At 47.0% G+C, this 8,265-nt stretch overlaps 1 pseudogene; it reads right to left on the reverse strand.

Annotated features, from left to right (window-relative positions):
- Nucleotides 1-4,616: 4,616 nt before the first annotated feature.
- LOC132592689 (serine/arginine-rich splicing factor 7-like) lies at nt 4,617-5,144 on the reverse strand (annotated as a pseudogene).
- Nucleotides 5,145-8,265: the final 3,121 nt, after the last annotated feature.

An 8,265-nucleotide genomic window follows, 5' to 3' on the forward strand; every position in this document is an offset into this window, starting at 1 on the left:
AAATGTTGGAGGGTATGGAACAGGACATCCCCAGGGCTCTTTTTTCAGCCGGAACGCACTGGGACTCAGTTCCAGCACCTTTGCCATTCTAAGAGAACAAGGGAGATGTTCATGGTGACTTCTGGCACCTCTTTTTCTAGAAAAATAGCACTGGGCATCCTCATTTTCATCAGATAAATGTTGGAGGGTATGGTGAAAATATGATTGAGGGTGGTTAAAAAAAGAAATAGTGGTACTGATAAGTCACTCCTTCTGATCCTCCAACTGGGACAAGGGTCTAATCTCAGATGCGCAGAATCGCTCTATTGGCGCTTTGCGCACGTGCAAAAGTATGCCTTCAGGGAGCTTCAGGTTGTGCATTTTCGGGGTGTGCACCGCACCAAACCCAGAAGTACCGGAACGGGTTACATCCGGGTTTCCGTGCTTTCCGCATGCGCAGAAGCACTGAATTGCGACCCACGCATTGTGAACCCTGTGGGTTGTGAACGTGCCTCCCGCACGGATCACGTTCGCAACCGGAGCATCCACTGTAGTACCAAAATAATAGTGTAAATATGACCAGTACACCATGTCAACTTCTAACTACAGTATCATAATATTTATTTACTACAGTGAAGCCTTACATCTATTTGTTACACCTGCCTCTCATAAAAACAAAAATGAAATACCCATGACTGAAGAATTTTTTTTAATGTGGAATAGGAAGGGGAAAATGTAAAGGAAAAGACTTCTTTACTAGAAGCTTCTAGATCAGGAAGTTCTGCCTAAAACGCGGAGGCTGAGTCACAATCCCTTCAGAGAAAATGTCTGTACTTAGCCTGAGAAAAGCTGAGCTATGGAACTCCTTGCCACAAGGAAATGTGACCAAAAAACAAAACAAAAACAAATTCAAAAGTTGTATAAATATGGGTGGGAAATGATGTCCGTAACTGCCCGTTGATTTTGTTAAACCTCGCTTCCATCTGCCACCATTTGCCCTGCACCACCATCTTGTTGGGCCTCAGTATTTTTCAGTCATCTCAAGTGGGCTCTGTTCCCTCATCTTTTCAGCCACTTGGGTCTGTTGTTCAATTTCAGTGAAACTCTGGCTGCTCACTTTTTGAGCTCCAAGATCCTTTTTGGCCCCCAGCCCTTTCTTTGTAGCACCTGGCTTCTTCTTTCCAATGAGTGAAGGTTTTATTTCAAGAGACCCCTTAGGAGAAGTGCTCAGCAGGTCGATGGGTGGACCCTGGTCAGGCTGCTGAGCTTCATTCTTCTCAGGAGACTTTGCTGTTCTCTCCAATTCTAGGGAAGGCTCCACTGTGCTCTGGCCTGTTTCAGCCACATCCCAGGTATTACAAGCCTGTGTATGGTCCAAGAAGAAATCGGCATCACTCTTTTCTGGGGAGTAGCCTGGAGTTCCACTCAGCCCATCAAACAGGAGATCATTCCCATAGTTGGCCATCGCAGCAGCTGCCAGCTGCCGGATCTTCTCCCATTACTTCTGGGCTGCGCGGGTATTATACTTGGCACTGGCATCTGTGGTGCTGCAACCATACTGGCAGGAAAAGGCAGTCACATTGGCATTGCTACCCACTTGCATACATCTCAGCTGAAACCAGCTCCAGTTGAAATCAAGCTCTGTGGACCGGTGAACCCCAGAGCAGTCAATGCAGAGAAACACTCCATAGGTGATGCTGGCCCAGCTCGGGTTATTCACACCGGTTAGTCGTCATATTCACTCCACATTTCTGGGGTGTATCCACAAGGCAGGATTAGGGAGTGATTTTGGGGGGCAGGGGGCAGGTTAAAGGAGGGTATTTTAGAGGGAGGGCTCAGAGGGCAAGGGGGCAGGGCATGGGGTCGTTTAAGGGAGGGACGGGGCACATGGGAAGGTATGAGGGAGGGAGGGGGCAGGTTAAGAGAGGTATTAAGGGGGGGAGGGGACAGAGCTGGGATGGGGGCAGGGGTCTCTTGAAGGGAAATGAAGGGTTTCTTGAAGAGGGGGCAAGGGGACATGGAAAGGGGGCGTTTCAGGGGGTGACGGGATCTTAACGTTCGGGTCTTCAATCCCGCTCCCTCCAGGCTTTCCCCCCCAAGCCTGGTCTCCGAGCCGGAGAGTCGCTTGAGCGCTGACAGATCCTTAGACCCCAGGGATTTTATCCCTGAGTTACGAGGCTTGCTTAGCCCTAGCAATGCCTCTTGGGATGGATTAAAGGGTGGAGGGGGCAAATTGAGGGAGGATGGATTAAGCGGTGGTGGGGGCAAGGTGAGGGAGGAGGGAAGGGGTGGAGGGGGCTGAAGGGAGAGGGAGCGGAGTGGTGGGATAATTTGGGAGGGGGAGTCTGGGGGGGGAGGGGGGTGCTTCATCAATTTCCTGTGAAAACAGAACAAAGAAAAAAAACACCTTTTGATTATGGAACATTATTAAACTGGAACATATATCAAATACTATCTTTTTAATCCTAAACCTAATAGTGAAAGATAGTGGAAATTGAATGCAGATTTCCAAAAAATAGCAAGGAGAGACAAGAGGGCCTTCTTAAATGAGCAATGCAAATAAATAGAGGAAAATAACAGAAAGGGAAAAACCAGAGATCTGTTCAAGAAAATTGGAGATATGAAAGGAACATTTCGTACAAAGATTACCATAATAAAGGACAAAAGTGGTAAGGACCTAACAGAAGCAGAAGACATCAAGAAGAGGTGGCAAGAATACACAGAGGAATTATACCAGAAAGATATGGAGGTCTCGTACACTCCAGGTAGTGTGGTTGCTGACCTTGAGCCAGACATCCTGGAGAGTGAAGTCCAATGGGCCTTAGAAAGCACTGCTAATAACAAGGCCAGTGGAAGTGATGATATTCCAGCTGAACTATTTAAAATTTTAAAAGATGATGCTGTTAATGATTACTTTTGCATCAAGCAAAAGCACCTACCCTAGTGCTGAAGGCAATTGCATGCAATTGCAGCTTGCAAAAACAATGCTTAGCATGATTACTTTTGCATTTTATTTTATGGCTACGTCCTAAAATAGGGGAAACACGGTATGTGTGGCGTCTGCAGAGGATTTGAAAGTGATACCAGATTCTGTGACTGTAGATTAAATATGTTTGCATGGTCCATTATCAGCGTTATAACTATGTTCATTTCTCGAGAGAAGGTGGCTCATGCTTAAGGGAGTGCTTGAGTGGGAAGAGGGCAACCAAAATGGTCAAAGGCCTGGAAATGATGCCTTATTAGGAAGGGCTTAGGGAGCTGGGTATGTTTAGCCTGGAGAAGAGAAGGTTAAGGGGTGATATGATAGTTAGCCATGTTCAAATATATAAAAGGATGTCATAGAGGAAGGAGAAAGGTTGTTTTTTGCTGCCCCAGAGAAGTGGACACGGAACAATGGATTCAAGAAAGAAGATTCCACCTAAACATTAGGAAGAACTTCCTGACAGTGGGAGCTGTTCGGCAGTGGAATTTGCTGCCAAGGAGTGTGGTGGAGTCTCCTTCTTTGGAGGTCTTTAAGCGGAGTCTTGACAGCCATATGTCAATGCTTTGATGTTGTTTCTTAGGTCCTACATCGTCACCTTCTCCCCGCCATGCTCAATTGCATAAATTCCTATTATGTTGCTCTCTCTCTCTCTCTCTCTCCTCTTCTCTAACCTAAAGGGCTCCAGACCCTGCTCACTATTTCCCCTCACATCGTTGCTTACATCCTGTGCAAGGTTTGATTTTTACTTTCTAAATGCCACACTTATTTTTATTTTAAGAAGGCGTACAGTACATGTGCCTGAATAGACAACTCCACCCTCCCGGCCTTTCATCAAAGCATTCCCCCCCCCCCGCCTGATCTTCTCTTCCTCCCCTTTACAAGACCTCTTTTTGCAGCAATGAAGGGAGTGAAAACAGGAAATGCCTACAGATCATTCTGGCTCCCTTTCTTTTAAATCACCCCCCCCCATCCCCGAGAAGGACCTAGTTTCAGTCCAAGGAAGGAAACTGGTGATAAAGAAACCTTTGGCAACTAAACAACTTGACTTCTTCTCCTGCATTGGGGAGTGGGCTATTGGGCTCAGAGAAGATCTCTTTCCGGGATAGGAATGCTGCAATTGGCTTTTTCTGTGTTTGAGAGGCAGGGGAGACACCCTCCTGACCTCACTCCAACCCCCCAATTCCAGTTTAAATACTTGTTCGCAATAGCCCCCTTTTTCCCCATGGGCTTGTTAAAAATTCGTTTGTATGGATCACCTTGTTGGTTCAGATCATGGGAAGGCAAGCTAAGGCCCGGGGGCCGGATCCGGCCCAATCGTCTTCTCAATCCGGCCCGCGGACGGTCCGGGAATTGGTGTGTTTCTATATCTGAGTAGAATGTGTGCTTTTATTTTAAATGCATCTCTGCGTTATTTGTGGGTCATAGGAATTCGTTCATTTCCCCCCACCCAAATATAGTCCGGCCCCCCACAAGGTCTGAGGGACAGTGGACTGGCCCCCTGCTGAAAAAGTTTGCTGACCTCTGATCAAGATCCTTGCTGCGTTAGCCCTAGAAAAGGTTTTCAATCACCAAAATCCTTACATTTGTCAATAACACCAAAGAAACCCCTTAAAATAACATAATCAAAATTTTTCCTATCATGTTCTTTGCAATTCTAATCCAGTCTTTCAAGACTCACACTCCTTTGAGGGCTTCCTGATGGCAAATGACTCTGAGGGAAGACTCTGGATCTCCGAGCAGAGACAGCCCTGGATCTCTGGGCACGACGTCGGCTACGTGAGCGAGAATATCTCCTTCCTCAGGACCGTGAAGTGCTTCTTCTCTGACGACCATAGCGATGACAGTCATAAGCATAATGGTCTTTCTCGCCATCCTCATAACATCTATTATTGGGATCAAATGGCCGGCGTGCTGGGGGTCTATCATAGCGAAACCGGCGAAACTCCACTCTAACCCTAGAGCCACAGATCACTCTTCCATCTAGCCTACGAACTGCAAGTTCAGCATCGTTTGGGTCTTCAAAGTCAACAAACGCAAATCCCGGAGGATTTCGCGCAATCCATACTTTATGTAATGGCCCGTAGTAGCTGAAAGCTCTCTCAAGTTCACCTTTACCAGCACCAGCTCCTAGATTACCAACATATACTTTGGTTTCTCCACCGTAACGGCTAAAAAGCGACATCTTCAGGGTGGAAAGCCCAACTGTCTTCCAACAGCTTTGCTTCTAAGGCATCGCATTGGAATTCTCTGGCGTCTCCAGGGACACCGGAACCCAGGCATTGTGACACACATGGCTGCAAATCCCAGGCAACCAAATGGGGATCCTTCAATTTGTGGGTCAAAGTAAACCTCTCCAGCGGTCTGTTTAACTTTGGCCCACAAGGCCATTTTCCCACCGTCACACTCACCTGGTCCATGGGAGATGATGAATTGGGCAGGAGTTTTGGATCCCTCTTCAGTTAGCTGCATAGACTCAGTATCCGATCACTGTGTGCTTTCTCCAACTCCACTGATTCCCTCATAGATTTGGGGGCATTTGGGGATAGCACTCCACTGGTTTCTCTTCCTCGGCCTTCATTGGTTCATTAGTTGAAATGTCAATTTGCTCAGAGCTCCCCACTCCACCCCCTTTTAAATTCTTTCCCCCCCCGGATGCAAAAGGACAGAAGGGGGGGGCTATCTCAACAAGAAGTCCCATTCCTTCCAAATGGAAGCAAAACAACAACCCCAGTTCCAAGGCTTTCTGTGCATACTAGTGGAACCAAAGCCTTTTGCTTCCACCCCTGGCAATCCCCCAGAATGTCTCCTTTATGCCCTCACTGCTAGGTGGGCAGCCAGAGCAAGAGGCCCTCTACCTTCAAGAGAGGGTCTCCATAGCAGGTGTCCCTCTTTGCAGGTCAACGTCCCTCTCCTGATAGGCTGGAGGAACCAGATGCTTCCTATTTTAAGGCCTGCCCTATTCTTCCAACTGTAAATTGTTCTAACTTATTTCAAGGCTGCATTTTTATATTGTTGTAACCTCCCTCGGACCACATGGTGAAGGAAATAAATTTAACAAACCTTGCCAAAATATACAAGTCAAAATCCATTCTTTGTTGGAAATGTAAGAAGGCAGAGGGTATTGTGATGCACTCATGGTGGGGCTGCAGAAGAGTTAAAAATTTGGGGCTTGCATTCATGAGGAATTCAAAAAGATGCTCAAAATCTCTATAGAGAAAACCCCCAGAGGCTTATTTATTGAGTATACTGGGCAAGGATATACCACAAGACAGGAAAACACTATTTTTATAGGCTACTGCCGCAGCAAGGCTCCTACTACAGTGGTACCTCTGGTTAAGAACTTAATTCGTTCTGGATGTCTGTTCTTAACCTGAAGCATGGGCGTAGGCAGGGGGGCAGGAGGGGGCAGCTGCCCCCCAGAAGCAAAAAAATATTGTATTTTACAGACCATAACCAGCACTTTCCCCCTCCAAAAACTGAAGTGGAAAGGGCTTTGCTTTAGCGAGAGCTTGCTGGGGGCGGGCGGGAACACAGCTGTAACAAAAACACATCAAATAAATAAAGCAAAGTGGCTACCGGTACTTAAGCAGTTAAGACAATGAAGCAGAATATCCCTTCAGGCAAGGTTTGATAGCTCACCACTTCACCCTATTGTTCTTCAGTGGGAGATGTTAATGAGCATTCAGGGATCACATTAAGAGTTCTATTGGTGATTTAATGAGGGTACAGAGGATTCAATTTGACTAAGGTGGCCCTGCAAGGCTAAAAGGAAGTGAATAAGAAAAGGGGGGGCTGTAGCTTTGATAGACACAGTGATGTTTGTAAAAAGCAGTGGTGTTCCAGTCTGCCCCTCCTCCTGCATCTGTATACTGTAAATCAGAGGTGGCCACCTCCCAAGAGACTGATCTACTCACAGAGTTAAAAACTGGGAGTGATCTACCCCCTTTTGGGGGGTTCAGGTTAAAGCTGTTGAGTTTTTTTAAGGAAGGGAAGCCCGGTTTTTTTGGGTTTAGGTCAAACTTGTTGAGCTTCTTTTAGGAGGGAGGGAGGCCCATTTTTGTTTAGGGCTTCAGGTCATAGTTCAGCTTTTTTTAGGGAGGAGGAAAATTTTGGGTGAGCTTTTTTTAGGGGTGCCAGTGATCTAGCAGTGATCTACCACAGACATCCAGTGATCTACTAGTAGATCACAATCTACCTGTTGGACGTGCTTGCTGTAAATCAAGCAGAGAGAAAGCTGCTTGCAAGGCTCCTGTACAGGCGCACCGGTATCTTCCTCTTGCTGCAGAGTTCTAGCATCACAGTGTCACCCAGAGGCACCCACAAATGTGAGTTATCCCTCTCTATTTCTTCCTTCCCTCCCTCTTCCATCCTTAATAAAATACTGGGGGGGGGGCAGATAAGCCCCACATAGAAAGCCCATCAACATATGGGGAATGACTCTTTCAAATACAGTATTTACCAGTAATTGGGGGGGGGGGCACCTAGGCCTCTAGGAGTTGGCTGCTATGCCTAGGACAATTCAAGAAAGCAGAATGATGCATATGCTATGGCAATATATCAATAGAATCATAGAATCGTAGTCGGAAGGGACCACAAGGGTCATCTAGTCCAACCCCCTGCAATGCAGGAATTTTTCCGCAAGGTGTGGCTTGAACCCACGACATGGTTGAAATATGTTGATATGCAGCAACGCCTCGGAGCCGTCGTGACTGTGGCTTGCCTCGCCCTCGCCCACCCTGCTACCCCCTCTCGCCTGCCCGACCCTCCCGTCCTCTCCAGCCAAGCCAGGTAGCCGCCGACGCTGCCAGCCCCAGAAGCACAAGGTGGCCGCCGCCGCCACGATGTCGTCAGGCCAGCTGGCCCTGTAGCCCCACTCACGTTCCCACTTCGTGGCCCCGCCCCTGAACGACCATGGCTTGCCCCCCCCTAGTTTTGATCCTGTCTACACCCCTGCAGCTGATCAACAGTGCCTGCAACCCTTGACCTGCATCTCATACAGCCTATCACTTGCAGGGTACATGGGCATTAGGGTGGGTCATAAAATTCCCACCCCCGAAAATGTTTCCTCCCTTGATCTTATCTCAGGCGTATGGTATAAACATAGTCAAATTTCAAATCAGTTAATATTTAGACCCTGCTCCTACAGATTGAAATTTTGCCTCACTACGAGTGATAAAAACATAGGAATTTGACTCCTTTAATTCTCAGTATGTTAAATTGTGAACTAATCGACATAAATTTTAGGTTTTATGTAGAGCAATAATAGTTGCATACTATTATTTTCTGCAATCTTTATTTATTTA

The sequence above is a fragment of the Zootoca vivipara genome, chromosome 9, assembly GCF_963506605.1.
Source record: "Zootoca vivipara chromosome 9, rZooViv1.1, whole genome shotgun sequence".
NCBI classification, from domain to species: domain Eukaryota; kingdom Metazoa; phylum Chordata; class Lepidosauria; order Squamata; family Lacertidae; genus Zootoca; species Zootoca vivipara.